Raw genomic sequence first — 13510 nt, 5'->3', positions numbered from 1 at the left:
ACTTTTAAATGTGTGGTCAGACTTGACTTGATATTAGGTAAGAATATTGCTATGTTGGGGAAAATACAACAGAGTGTCGGTATCGTTTGAACAATCAGAAATCTTGAATTTTTACAGGTAAAGTTGAATTATCAGTTCCTAGACACTTACCTTGAATGTAAGCATAATGTTGAACAATTGAGATTTATCCTTATTAATCGTGTGCCACATTCTAGGAAGTTATTAAAGAAAAGAATGACCACGTGGATCAAAAAATTGAACACTATGTGGGAGATTTATCAAAACCTGTCCAGAGGAAAAGTTGCTGAGTTGCCCATAGCAACCAATCAGATTGTTTCTTTCATTTTTGAAAGCGATCTGATTGGTTGCTATGGGCAACTGGGCAACTTTTCCTCTGCACTGGTTTTCATAAAGCTCCCCCTATACAACCACGTGGATTCAATATTGGAAATATTCCTTTAATTTAGCCATTTTGTCTAATATCAATTCTGATATCGACTTGACAGAATTAGTGAGTAGTAATTTTTTCTTCACCATATGATTTTTTTTACACTTTTATAGTTTTTTATAGTTTGTATTTTATTTCACAGTTTATTTTCCAGACCAAATAGAATATATTTTTTTAAATATTCTTATTACACTTTCTTTTTTTTCTGCAGATCTATTTCCTTATTGTGTCAGACACCTCTGATTTTTTTTCTTTCTTTCTTAAGCTGGAGCAATAAAGATGCACTACATGAGATTTGACAGTTTCATTACTTTTTTTTTTTTTCGTGGTACATCCCTTTTTATAATTTTTTTACTGTATGCATTAGGGGTGAGCTGATCATTAATGTCCTAGTTTATATATCAATGAAATTCACTTATGACTGCATATGAGAATTATATGTAATTGTTGTCCTTTTACTGTTACCATTGAAAGGTCTGTTGGCTTTGTTTATATCTAGGACAGACTGCACTGCAGTGTACGAGCAGTAGTCATCGGCTTTCCTGTCATATGATGCCTTCATGTGGTGTGCTCTGTTCCGGACTTGTGCAGTGGTAATGTTTAAAAATGACGAATGAGCAGAATGTACAAATAAAGCTCTACCATTGGGGGAGTGAGTGTACGCCTACCATTTAATATACCGTATATACTCGAGTATAAGCCGACCCGAGTATAAGCCGAGACCCCTAATTTCAACCCAAAATCCCAGGAAAAGTTATTGACTCGAGTATAAGCCTAGGGTGGGAAATACCTCATCCCCCCCTGTCATCATCCAGACCCGTCATTAACATCCTCATCATCCCCTTGTCATCATCCCACACATCCCCCCTTCATCATCCCCTTGTCATCATCCCACACATCCCCTTATCATCCCACACATCCCCCCTTCATCATCCCCTTGTCATCATCCCACACATCCCCTTATCATCCCACACATCCCCCCTTCATCATCCCCTTGTCATCATCCCACACATCCCCCCTTCATCATCCCCTTGTCATCATCCCACACATCCCCTTATCCCACACATCCCCCCTTCATCATCCCACACATCCCCTTATCCCACACATCCCCCCTTCATCATCCCCTTGTCATCATCCCACACATCCCCCCTTCATCATCCCCTTGTCATCATCCCACACATCCCCTTATCATCCCACACATCCCCCCTTCATCATCCCCTTGTAATCATCCCACACCCCCCCCCCTTCATCATCCCCACCCCCCTTCATCATCCCCACACCCCCCCCCCCTTCATCATCCTCTTCTCATCATTCGCCCTCAGTGGTCTTCAACCTGCGGACCTCCAGAGGTTTCAAAACTACAACTCCCAGCAAGCCCGGGCAGCCATCGGCTGTCCGGGCTTGCTGGGAGTTGTAGTTTTGAAACCTCCGGAGGTCCGCAGGTTGAAGACCACTGCGGCCTTCAACATGCGGACCTCCAGAGGTTTCAAAACTACAACTCCCAGCAAGCCCGGGCAGCCATCGGCTGTCCGGGCTTGCTGGGAGTTGTAGTTTTGAAACCTCCGGAGGTCCGCAGGTTGAAGACCACTGCAGCCTTCAACATCATCCAGCCCCCTCTCACCCCCTTTAGTTCTGAGTACTCACCTCCGCTCGGCGCTGGTCCGGTCCTGCAGGGCTGTCCGGTAAGGAGGTGGTCCGGGCTGCTATCTTCACCGGGGGCGCCTCTTCTCCGCGCTTCCGGCCCGGAATAGAGCCGTTGCCTTGACAACGACGTATCTGCGTCGTTGTCAAGGCAACGTGACTATTCTGATGCCGGGCCCGAAGCGCTTAGAAGAGGCCTCCCCGGTGAAGATAGCAGCCCGGACCACCTCCTCACCGGACCACCTCCTTACCGGACAGCCCTGCAGGACCGGACCAGCGCCGAGCGGAGGTGAGTAGTCAGAACTAAAGAGGGTGAGAGGGGGGCTGGATGATGTTGAAGGCCGCAGTGGTCTTCAACCTGCGGACCTCCGGAGGTTTCAAAACTACAACTCCCAGCAAGCCCGGACAGCCGATGGCTGCCCGGGCTTGCTGGGAGTTGTAGTTTTGAAACCTCTGGAGGTCCGCAGGTTGAAGACCACTGCGGGTGGGGGAGTTCACTCGAGTATAAGCCGAGGGAGGTGTTTTCAGCACGAAAAATCGTGCTGAAAAACTCGGCTTATACTCGAGTATATACGGTAGTTAGATAATGTTGTAAAGAAATTATCCCACATTGAAGGGGGGGGGGGAGTGGTATATAGCACAGTTATCGAACGCAGAATCTAGGTGGATATTCAACCACAATTCTATGATCCCACACAGGCTGAATGCAGGATTTGAGATTTTAGGCTTTCTGTAAACTTGCAAAAAATTAAATCCAACATGGAAATACAATATACTCTTAATGAAAGAATAAACAAAAAACAAAAAAAGAGAATTAAGATTAAAAGCAAAAAAATATTTAAACATCAAAAAACAAATCACTAGGGGGGTTAATTGCGGAGGAGATACGACCGAAGGGTATAAATAATACACTGAGATCCCGTACGTACTAAGGAAACAGATTCATAGTTTCTGAAACACACCGCAAAGTATTGTGGACCTCAGAAGCCCCCATCAGTGACGTCGCTACCCTGCGACCCTGAAGTTGTACGCAGCTCTGTAGAGACGCCGCCGGTATGGGGAATCTCCCGCTGCTCTTTTGCATCAAACTTCCACACATAACCTGGACACTAGTACAGTACAGTACCAATCAGATACTGCAGGTGATTTTCATTAACCCGGAACAAAGGACAGTAACCGGAATCCATGCACAGCAGATACTCACTTAAAAGGGTAATCCAGTGGAAAACATTTTTTTTGTAAATCATCTGGAGGCAGAAAGTTAAACAGATTTGTAAATGACTTCTATTAAAAAATCTTTACCCTTCCAGTACTTTTTAGCAGCTGTATGCTACAGGTGAAATTATTTTCTTTTTGTCTTGTCCACAGTGCTCTCTGCTGATACCTCATGTCCGAATCAGGAGCTGTCCAGAGCAGGAGAAAATCCCCATTGCAAACCTATGCTGCTCTGGACAGTTCCTGACATGGACAGAGGTGACAGCAGAGAGCACTGTGGACAAGACAAAAAAGAAATTCAAAAAGAAAAGAATTTCATCTGTAGCATACAGATGCTAAAAAGTACTGGAAGGGTAAAGATTTTTTAATAGAAGTCATTTACAAATCTGTTTAACTTTTTGGCACCAGTTGATTTACAAAAAAAATTGTTTTCCACCGGAGTACTCTCTTTAACCCCTTAAGGACTCATCCCATTTTGGCCTTAAGGACTCAGACAATTTAATTTTTACGTTTTCATTTTTTCCTCCTCGCCTTCTAAAAATCATAACTCTTTTATATTTTCATCCACAGACTAGTATGAGGGCTTGTTTTTTGCGCGACCAGTTGTCCTTTGTAATTACATCACTCATTATATCATGAAATGTATGGCGCAACCAAAAAACACTATTTTTGTGGGGAAATTAAAACGAAAAACGCAATTTTGCTAATTTTGGAAGGTTTCGTTTTCACGCCGTACAATTTATGGTAAAAATGACATGTGTTCTTTATTCTGAGGGTCAATACAATTAAAATGATACCCATTATTACATACTTTTATATTATTGTTGCGCTTAAAAAAAATCACAAACTTTTTAACCAAATTAGTACGTTTGTAATCCCTTTATTTTGATGACCTATAACTTTTTTATTTTTCCGTATAAGCGGCGGTATGGGGGCTCATTTTTTGCGCCATGATCTGTACTTTTTTTTGATACCACATTTGCATATAAAAAACTTTGAATACATTTTTTAAAAAATTTTTTTTAATAAAATGTATTAAAAAAGTAGGAATTTTGGACTTTTTAAATTTTTTTTCGTTCACGCCGTTAACCGTACAGGATCATTAACATTTTATTTTAATAGTTCGGATATTTACGCACGCGGCAATACCAAATATGTCTATAAAAAAAGTTTTTACGCTTTTTGGGGGTAAAATAGGAAAAAACGGACGTTTTACGGGGATTTTTCACTTTTTTTTTACTTTTAAATTTTTTTACATTTTTTTTTACACTTGAATAGTCCCCATAGGGGACTATTCATAGCAATACCATGATTGCTAATACTGATCTGTTCTATGTATAGGACATAGAACAGATCAGTGTTTTCGGTGATCTTCTGCTCTGGTCTGCTCGATCACAGACCAGAGCAGGAGACGCCGGGAGCCGCACGGAGGAAGGAGAGGGGACCTCCGTGTGGCGTTATGAATGATCGGATCCCCGCAGCAGCGCTGCGGGCGATCCGATCATTCATTCAAATCGCGCACTGCCGCAGATGCCGGGATCTGTATTGATCCCGGCACCTGAGGGGTTAATGGCGGACGCCCGCGAGATCGCGGGCGTCGGCCATTGCCGGCGGGTCCCTGGCTGCGATCAGCAGCCGGGATCAGCCGCACATGACACGGGCATCGCTCCGATGCCCGCGGTTATGCTTAGGACGTAAATGTACGTCCTGGTGCGTTAAGTACCACCGCACCAGGACGTACATTTACGTCCTGCGTCCTTAAGGGGTTAAGGCTACCAACTATGGGAATACTGTTTAACTATTGACTGGACATTTTCAGCAACTTTATATTCACTCTTAGAATACTGCAAGTGGCATTGTTGATTACTTATCATGGAGGATTTATATGGTCCATACTTAATATATAGGTACGCCACATGCTATAGGTCCATAACCTTGAAGTGCAATAATATTGGTTTTATATATGTTCTAGATATGAAACACATGAAACTTATTGAGGATTTCACAAGAAAAACAATGATGTGCTTGGTTTTAACATAACTTTATTCTTTCATGAGTTATTTACAAGTTTCTGATCACTTAAAAAATGTGTTCAATGTGCTGCCCATTGTGTTGGATTGTCAATGCAACCCTCTTCTACCACTCTTCACACACTGATAGCAACACCGCAGGAGAAATGCTAGCACAGGCTTCCAGTATCCGTAGTTTCAGGTGCTGCAGAATGGGCAAAACAAAAATTGGAACAGGACCCTCAGTTTACGCAGAAGATTTTGTTCAGTGATGAGGCAAACTTTTATGTGAATGGTGAAGTTAACAAACAAAACCACCGCTATTGGTCTGACACTAACCCACATTGGATAGATCCCTCCAAGACTGTTGGAACACAAAAATGTATGGTATGGTGTGGTATATGGGGTACAAAGATAGTGGGGCCATTCTTCATCAATGGAAACCTCAAGGCCACTGGATATGAGAAATTGCTACATGATGATGTGTTTCCTTCTTTATGCACTGAAGCTGGCAAGTTCCCTGAGTTTTTCCAGCAAGATGGTCCACCACCACTTTATGGGTGTCAGGTCCGAGCATTCCTAGATGAACAGTTTCCTGGAAAGTGGATTGGTCATCGTGGGCCAGTTGAATGGCCCCCAAGGTCTCCCGATCTGACCCCCTTAGACTTTTATCTTCGGGGTCATCTGAAGACAATTGTCTATGCTGTGAAGATACGAGATGTGCAGCACCTGAAACTACGGATACTGGAAGCCTGTACTAGCATTTCTCCTGCGGTGTTGCTATCAGTGTGTGAGGAGTGGGAGAAGAGGGTTGCATTAACAATCCAACACAATGGGCAGCACATTGAACACATTTTATAAGTGGTCAGAAACTTGTAAATAACTCATGAAAGAATAAAGTTATGTTAAAACCAAGCACATCATTGTTTTTCTTGTGAAATCCCCAATAAGTTTCCTGTGTCACATGACTCTCTTCCTATTGAAAAAACTAAAGTTGGATTAAAAATAGCCAACTTCAAAATGGCCACCATGGTCACCACCCATCTTGAAAAGTTTCCCCCCTCACGTATACTAATGTGCCACAAACAGGAAGTTAATATCACCAACCATTCCCATTTTATTAAGGTGTATCCATATAAATGGCCCACCCTGTACATGTACTCATAGTGTTATAGCATAAAACGGGAATCCTTTAACTTTTAACAGCGATCTTATCCTTTTGCAGCACATTTTCTGCATATACTCTAACCTTAAACCACCATCGACAGCTAGACATCCGATCACTTCAGATACAGGTATGCATATGCAATAACTGCATTTTATTTTTACATAATTACTTTAGCTATTTCAAAATAATCTCCACCAGCGCTAACTATTATAATTATTATTTATTAGCTCCTATTTTGTAGTACACAATACAGGGATTTGTACTTGCAGCAGGAGGGGTACTCCATCACATATATCCAGCATTAGCGTGAGTGATAACCCTCTTTTGTCATATTCTAACATTGTGAATTTTCCGGACTATAATACAAACTATTACTTAGTATAATTTAAAAGTAAGTAATGCAAAGTGCATAAAAAGGTTACTAAACTTTATTTTGCAGATTCATTCTACGCACATATGTATACGCATTAGTGTTTGGAATTGGACATTCACTATTATTCCAAATGGTCTGTCATCTTCTTTACAATTTATTTGCTTTGTGCTGCTGATTCGTTCTTCAAGGCTTTTGTTAGTTAAATGCTAATGTGATTTAAACTGCCTCTATGAGACCAAACTATGAAATACTGTAGGTGGTACAATATATTTCCATCATGAGACATTAATATAAGAGCCTGATGATGAAAACCCATTGACTGCTTGTACAGTCTTTGCCAAGGTTATTTTATGCAATATTCTCACATAGTTAAGTGTTGATATATATCTTTATATTTATTGTAGCAAAATGATGGGCCTATTTCCATTGATAGAATTAGTGTGTTTTTTAAGATAACATATTTAGAGGTCAACTGAAAAGAACTACCTAGTGAACATTAATCAATAAATATGTAATACATTTAAAGGGGTACTCCTTTGGAAAACAAATGTTTTCATGAACTGTAGCCAGAAAGTTATACAAATTTATAAATTACTTACTATCACTATTTAAAAAATCTTAATCCTTCCAGTACTTATCAACTGCTGTATACTACAGAGAAAGTTGTGTAGTTCGTTCCTGTCTGACTACAGTGCTCTCTGCTGCCACCTCGGTCTGCGTCAGAAACTGTCCAGAGCAGGAGAGGTTTGCTATAAGGATTTGCTTCTACTCTAGACAGTTCCTGACACAGACAGTGGTGTCAGCAGAGAGCACTGTGTTCAAACTGAAAAGAACTACACAACTTTCTGTGGCACATAAAGTCACTAATAAGTTCTGGAACAAATCTGTTTAACTTCCTGGCACCAGTTGAATTAAAAACATTTGTTTTCCACTTGTTTTCCACCGGAGTATTCCTTTAACATCTTTTTATAGTAGTAGGTCTAGTCTAAAATTATCATTACATTGACTTCTCTGTTGGTTATTATTACAGAGAGAATTTAATTTATAACCACCAATAGACAAAAATCTCTGCCTTAACCTCTTAAGGACCCAGGACGTATGGGTATGTCCTGGGTCCCGGTCCTGCGATATAATGTGGGGTCACACGGTGACCCCGCATCATATCGCGGCAGGCCCGGCGTCATAGTGAAGCCGGGACCCGCCTCTAATAGCGCACGGCACAGATCGCTATGAACCCTTTAGCCGCGCGCTCAAAGCTGAGCCGCACGGCTAAAAACGAAAGTAAAAGTGCCCGGCTAGCTCAGGGAGTTGTTCGGGATCGCAGCGGTATAATATAATTATAATATAATTATATAATATAATTATACCGCGGCATCCCGAACAGCTGTAGCACAGGAGGAGGTGTTCTTACCTTCTCCTGCACTGTCCGATCGCCGAATGAATGCTTCAAGCCTGAGATCCAGGCTTGAGCATTCAATCGCCGAAAACACTGATTGATCCATTCCTATGGAGATGGATCAATCAGTGTAAAAGATCAGTAAATGCAATGTTGTAGCCCCCCCATAGGAGCTATAATATTGCATAAGAAAAGTGTAAAAAATCATTAAAGTGTAGCTCCCACCAAGTAATATATAATATAATCTGTCCCTACCTATTAGTAATCTAGCCCTAACCCCCTACCTGGCTTTAAAAAAAATTAAATCGCTTTAATAGAGCAGATTTAGTGCTTCTAAATCTGCTCTATAAAGCAGGGCAGGAAGCAGCGCGTCCCAGCAAGCGCAACGTCACTGATGCCTTGCTGGGCGCTTGCTTCCGCCCTCAGATCGTCTATGCAGCGCTTCTGTCGGGAGCGCGCATAGATGATCTGCCAATAGCACGGCAGGCAGCTTCGGGGTCTCCTCCTCCCTGTTTACCTGTGCATGTGCTATCCAGGGAGGAGGAGTAGAGGAGCATCGCCGGCCTGCCGTGCACGATAATACTGCCGAGACCCGGGACCGATTACAATAATGGTAGCTATTCTAAATAACTTACCCATCCGGAGGATCAGCGCAGCAATGAGTGCGAGCGCTGCCTCTGGACAGGGTAACGGGGGCGGGCGGGGCCGCGCGCGAGGCCAGTGGAGCTGGCCAATGCGCGTAGCCCCAGTTATCAGTGTGCTTGCTCTCGCCTGTTTGATTGACAGGCGGGAGCGAGCACAGCAGTGCCTGGATTTCGACTCATTGCCAGGCTGAAATGAGTCGAAATCCAGTAGTGACGTCACTGCTGAATGCATTCGGCCACTAGGAGGGCGACCCCTAGTGGCCGAATTTAAAAGTGATTTTAAACTTGTTTAAAATCACTTTTTTTAATTAAAGTATATTAGAGATATGTTGTAGTACTTAAGTAGTACAACATATCAATTTTTTTACTTCATGACAGTGCCCATTTAACCCTTTCAATTATCCCTTCCCCTAATAAAAGTTTGAATCACCTGGCATTTCCAAGAATAAAAAAAAACACAGTGTAAATAAAAATAAACATATGTGGTATCGCCGCGTGCGGAAATGTCCCAATTATAAAAATATACCGCTTTTTAAACCGCACGTTCAATGGCGTATGCGCAAAAAAATTCCAAAGTCCAAAATAGCACATTTTTGATCACTTTTTATTCCACAAAAAAGTGAATAAAAAGTGATCAAAAAGTCTGGTCAGAACAAAAATGGTACCGCTAAAAACTTCAGATCATGGCACAAAAAAGGAGCCCTATAGCGCCCTGAACACAGAAAAATGTTTAAGTTATAGGGGTAAGAAGATGAGCATTTTAAACATATAAATTTTCCTGCATGTATTCATGATTTTTTTCTGAAGTGATACAAAATCAAATCTATACATGTAGGGTATCATTTTAACCATATGGACCTACAGAATAAAGATTATTTCGATCATTAAAAAGTAGAATTAGTGAAGCAAAAAATAAGCCATCATATAGAATTTTAGGTGACAATTTTAAAGAGTTATGATTTTTTAAGTTAAGGAAGAAAAATTGAAAATGAAAAAATGGAAAAAGCCCGGGTCCTTAAGGGGTTAAATGGGAAAGGGCCTTTTCTAATAGTTTATTCCTTCTACCATGTAATTTTGTTGTTGTTGTTTGATGAGTAAAGGGAAGCCATGTTGGTGAGAGCTTCGGCTCTGTACATCTGCCTTGTGGCTTCCCTGTTTATAAAAAAGGCCACAAGGCTCTGCCAGCAATGCCTTATGAACTTCATTTATTTAAAATGGGGTCTGTCAGGTTTAGCCAATATTTTGTGTGAACCAGTAAATAGCGTGAAAAACATAAAAGCATGTTTTTTTTTTTTTTTTGTGGATGGAAGAAGCAGGGAGGGCAGGGGGCAGTGAGATGATGTAGGGAAAGCAGCAGATCACATGATAACCCAGGTCTATCATGTGATTGGCTGCTTTTATGTGTCATTCAAAGGCCAATAGGATGCAGCAAGGGACACAGATAAAAGGCCAGTGAGGTTACCCACAGCGTTCAGAGCGACAGAGCTACTGAAGAGAGCAGGAAGGGCAGTAATAAGGACAAATAGGCCCAGATTTATCAAAGAATGTCTATGGTAGAGCTATTTTCCCACATTTATTTGGGTGGTGGGTTTGACTAGCGTCAGGGGCAGACATATCACCTGTTCAGCCTATTCGGCTGCACAGGGGCCCACCGTGTTAGGGGGCCCACCTAGTGGCCCAGGTCACAGCCTGGGCCTCACAGTCTGGGCCCCTGCAGGGCCCCCTGCCAGTACTTCATACTATATGCTGCAGCAACAGGTCCCGGACCTGCCACTGACAGCAGTAATTTACCTTTAAACCGTCCAGGCGAGACGTACAGACCAGGGGCTGATGGGAACAGACGTGCCCCGCGCAGGCACGCACGTCCCTCCAAGCCCCTGACGTCATGTGTCACGGCCTCTGACCCCGGCAGAAGTGACCGGAGCAGCAAACCCTCCCGTATCACACGGCCGCATCGCTGAGCAGATGAGGTGAGGAGAGCGACGATCAGGTGCAGGGAGGTGGGGGGGAGGAGATTGTAATGATGATGAAGAGGACATGTGGGGTGTTGAAGAGGTTGATGGTGTAATGATAAGGAGGATTGGGGGTCTGGGAGAGCGTAGTGTTGATAAGGAGGACCAGAAGGGGGGTCAGGGGTGTAGTGATTAGGGGGTTTAATGTTGATGAGAAGGACCGGGGGGTGTCAGCTGTGTAATAATGATGAGGTGCTTAAGGTATATGGGGTGATGTGGAGACTGAGGATGGACTGCATGGGGTGTATGGGGTGATGAGGAGACTGAGGATGGAGTGCATGGGGTGTATGGGGTGATGAGGAGACTGAGGATGGGGTATATGGGGGTGATGAGGGGACTGAGGAAGGAGTGCATGGGGTGATGGGGAGACTGAGGATGGAGTGCATGGGGTGATGAGAAGACTGAGGATGGGGTGTATGGGGTGATGAGGAGACTGAGGATGGAGTGCATGGGGTTATGAGGAGACTGAGGATGGAGTGCATGGGGTGAAGAGGAGACTGAGGATGGGGTGTATGGGGTGATGAGGAGACTGAGGATGGATTGCGTGGGGTGTATGGGGGGTGATGAGGAGACTGAGGTTGGAGTGCATGGGGTGATGAGGAGACTGAGGATGGAGTGCATGGGGTGATGAGGAGACTGAGGATGGAGTGCATGGGGTGATGAGGAGACTGAGGATGGAGTGCATGGGGTGATGAGGAGACTGAGGATGGAGTGCATGGGGTGATGAGGAGACTGAGGATGGAGTGCATGGGGTGATGAGGAGACTGAGAATGGAGTGCATGGGGTGTATGGGGTGATGAGGAGACTGAGGATGGGGTGCATGGGGTGATGAGTAGACTGAGGATGGGGTGTGTGGGGTGTATGGGGTGATGAGGAGACTGAGGATGGAGTGCATGGGGTGATGAGGAGACTGAGGATGGAGTGCATGGGGTGATGAGGAGACTGAGGATGGAGTACATGGGGTGATGAGGAGACTGAGAATGGAGTGCATGGGGTAGTGAGGAGACTGAAGATGGGGTGTTTGGGGTGATGAGGAGACTGAGGATGGAGTGCATGGGGTGATGAGGAGACTGAGGATGGAGTACATGGGGTGTATGGGGTGATGAGGAGACTGAGGATGGGGTGCATGGGGTGATGAGGAGACTGAGGATGGGGTGTGTGGGGTGTATGGGGTGATGAGGAGACTGAGGATGGAGTGCTTGGGGTGTATGGGGTGATGAGGAGACCGAGGATGAGTTGTGTGGGGTGTATGGGGTGATGAGACTGAAGATGGGGTGCGTGGGGTGTATGGGGGGGGTGATGAGACTGAGGATGGGGTGCATGAGGTGTATGGGGTGATGAGGAGACTGAGGATGGGGTATATGGGGGTGATGAGGGGACTGAGGAAGGAGTGCATTGGGTGATGGGGAGACTGAGGATGGAGTGCATGGGGTGATGAGAAGACTGAGGATGGGGTGTATGGGGTGATGAGGAGACTGAGGATGGAGTGCATGGGGTTATGAGGAGACTGAGGATGGAGTGCATGGGGTGATGAGGAGACTGAGGATGGGGTGTATGGGGTGATGAGGAGACTGAGGATGGGGTGCGTGGGGTGTATGGGGGGTGATGAGGAGACTGAGTGTTACGCCGAGCGCTCCGGGTCCCCGCTCCTCCCCGGAGCGCTCGCTTCACTCTCCCCGCGGCAGCGCTCCGGTCACGTCCTCTGACCCGGGGCGCTGCAATTCCGCTGCCAGCCGGGATGCGATTCGCGATGCGGGTAGCGCCCGCTCGCGATGCGCACCCCGGCTCCCCTACCTGACTCGCTCTCCGTCTGTTCTGTCCCGGCGCGCGCGGCCCCGCTCCCTAGGGCGCGCGCGCGCCGGGTCTCTGCGATTTAAAGGGCCACTGCGCCGCTGATTGGCGCAGTGGTCCCAATTAGTGTGTTCACCTGTGCACTTCCCTATATCACCTCACTTCCCCTGCACTCCCTTGCCGGATCTTGTTGCCTTAGTGCCAGTGAAAGCGTTCCTTGTGTGTTCCTTGCCTGTGTTTCCAGACCTTCTGCCGTTGCCCCTGACTACGATCCTTGCTGCCTGCCCCGACCTTCTGCTACGTCCGACCTTGCTTTTGCCTACTCCCTTGTACCGCGCCTATCTTCAGCAGCCAGAGAGGTGAGCCGTTGCTAGTGGATACGACCTGGTCACTACCGCCGCAGCAAGACCATCCCGCTTTGCGGCGGGCTCTGGTGAAAACCAGTAGTGGCTTAGAACCGGTCCACTAGCACGGTCCACGCCAATCCCTCTCTGGCACAGAGGATCCACTACCTGCCAGCCGGCATCGTGACAGTAGATCCGGCCATGGATCCCGCTGAAGTTCCTCTGCCAGTTGTCGCTGACCTCACCACGGTGGTCGCCCAGCAGTCACAACAGATAGCGCAACAAGGCCAACAGCTGTCTCAACTGACCGTTATGCTACAACAGTTACTACCACAGCTTCAGCAGTCATCTCCTCCGCCAGCTCCTGCACCTCCTCCGCAGCGAGTGGCCGCTCCTGGGATACGCTTATCCTTGCCGGATAAATTTGATGGGGACTCTAAGTTTTGCCGTGGCTTTCTTTCCCAATGTT

The 13510-nt window shown here is 45.3% G+C and overlaps 1 long non-coding RNA gene across 1 annotated transcript; it reads left to right on the top strand.

Annotated features, from left to right (window-relative positions):
- The first annotated feature begins 386 nt into the window (after positions 1-386).
- Positions 387-6595, top strand: LOC130272694 (uncharacterized). Its single transcript, XR_008843694.1, has 3 exons — positions 387-511; positions 948-1041; positions 6539-6595. It is a non-coding gene; the product is annotated as an uncharacterized LOC130272694 (long non-coding RNA).
- Positions 6596-13510: the final 6915 nt, after the last annotated feature.

Source organism: Hyla sarda, chromosome 5, assembly GCF_029499605.1.
Source record: "Hyla sarda isolate aHylSar1 chromosome 5, aHylSar1.hap1, whole genome shotgun sequence".
In the NCBI taxonomy this organism is placed as follows: Eukaryota; Metazoa; Chordata; class Amphibia; order Anura; family Hylidae; genus Hyla; species Hyla sarda.
Note: the sequence above shows the minus strand (reverse complement) of the source record. Positions and strands in the feature narration are given on the sequence as shown.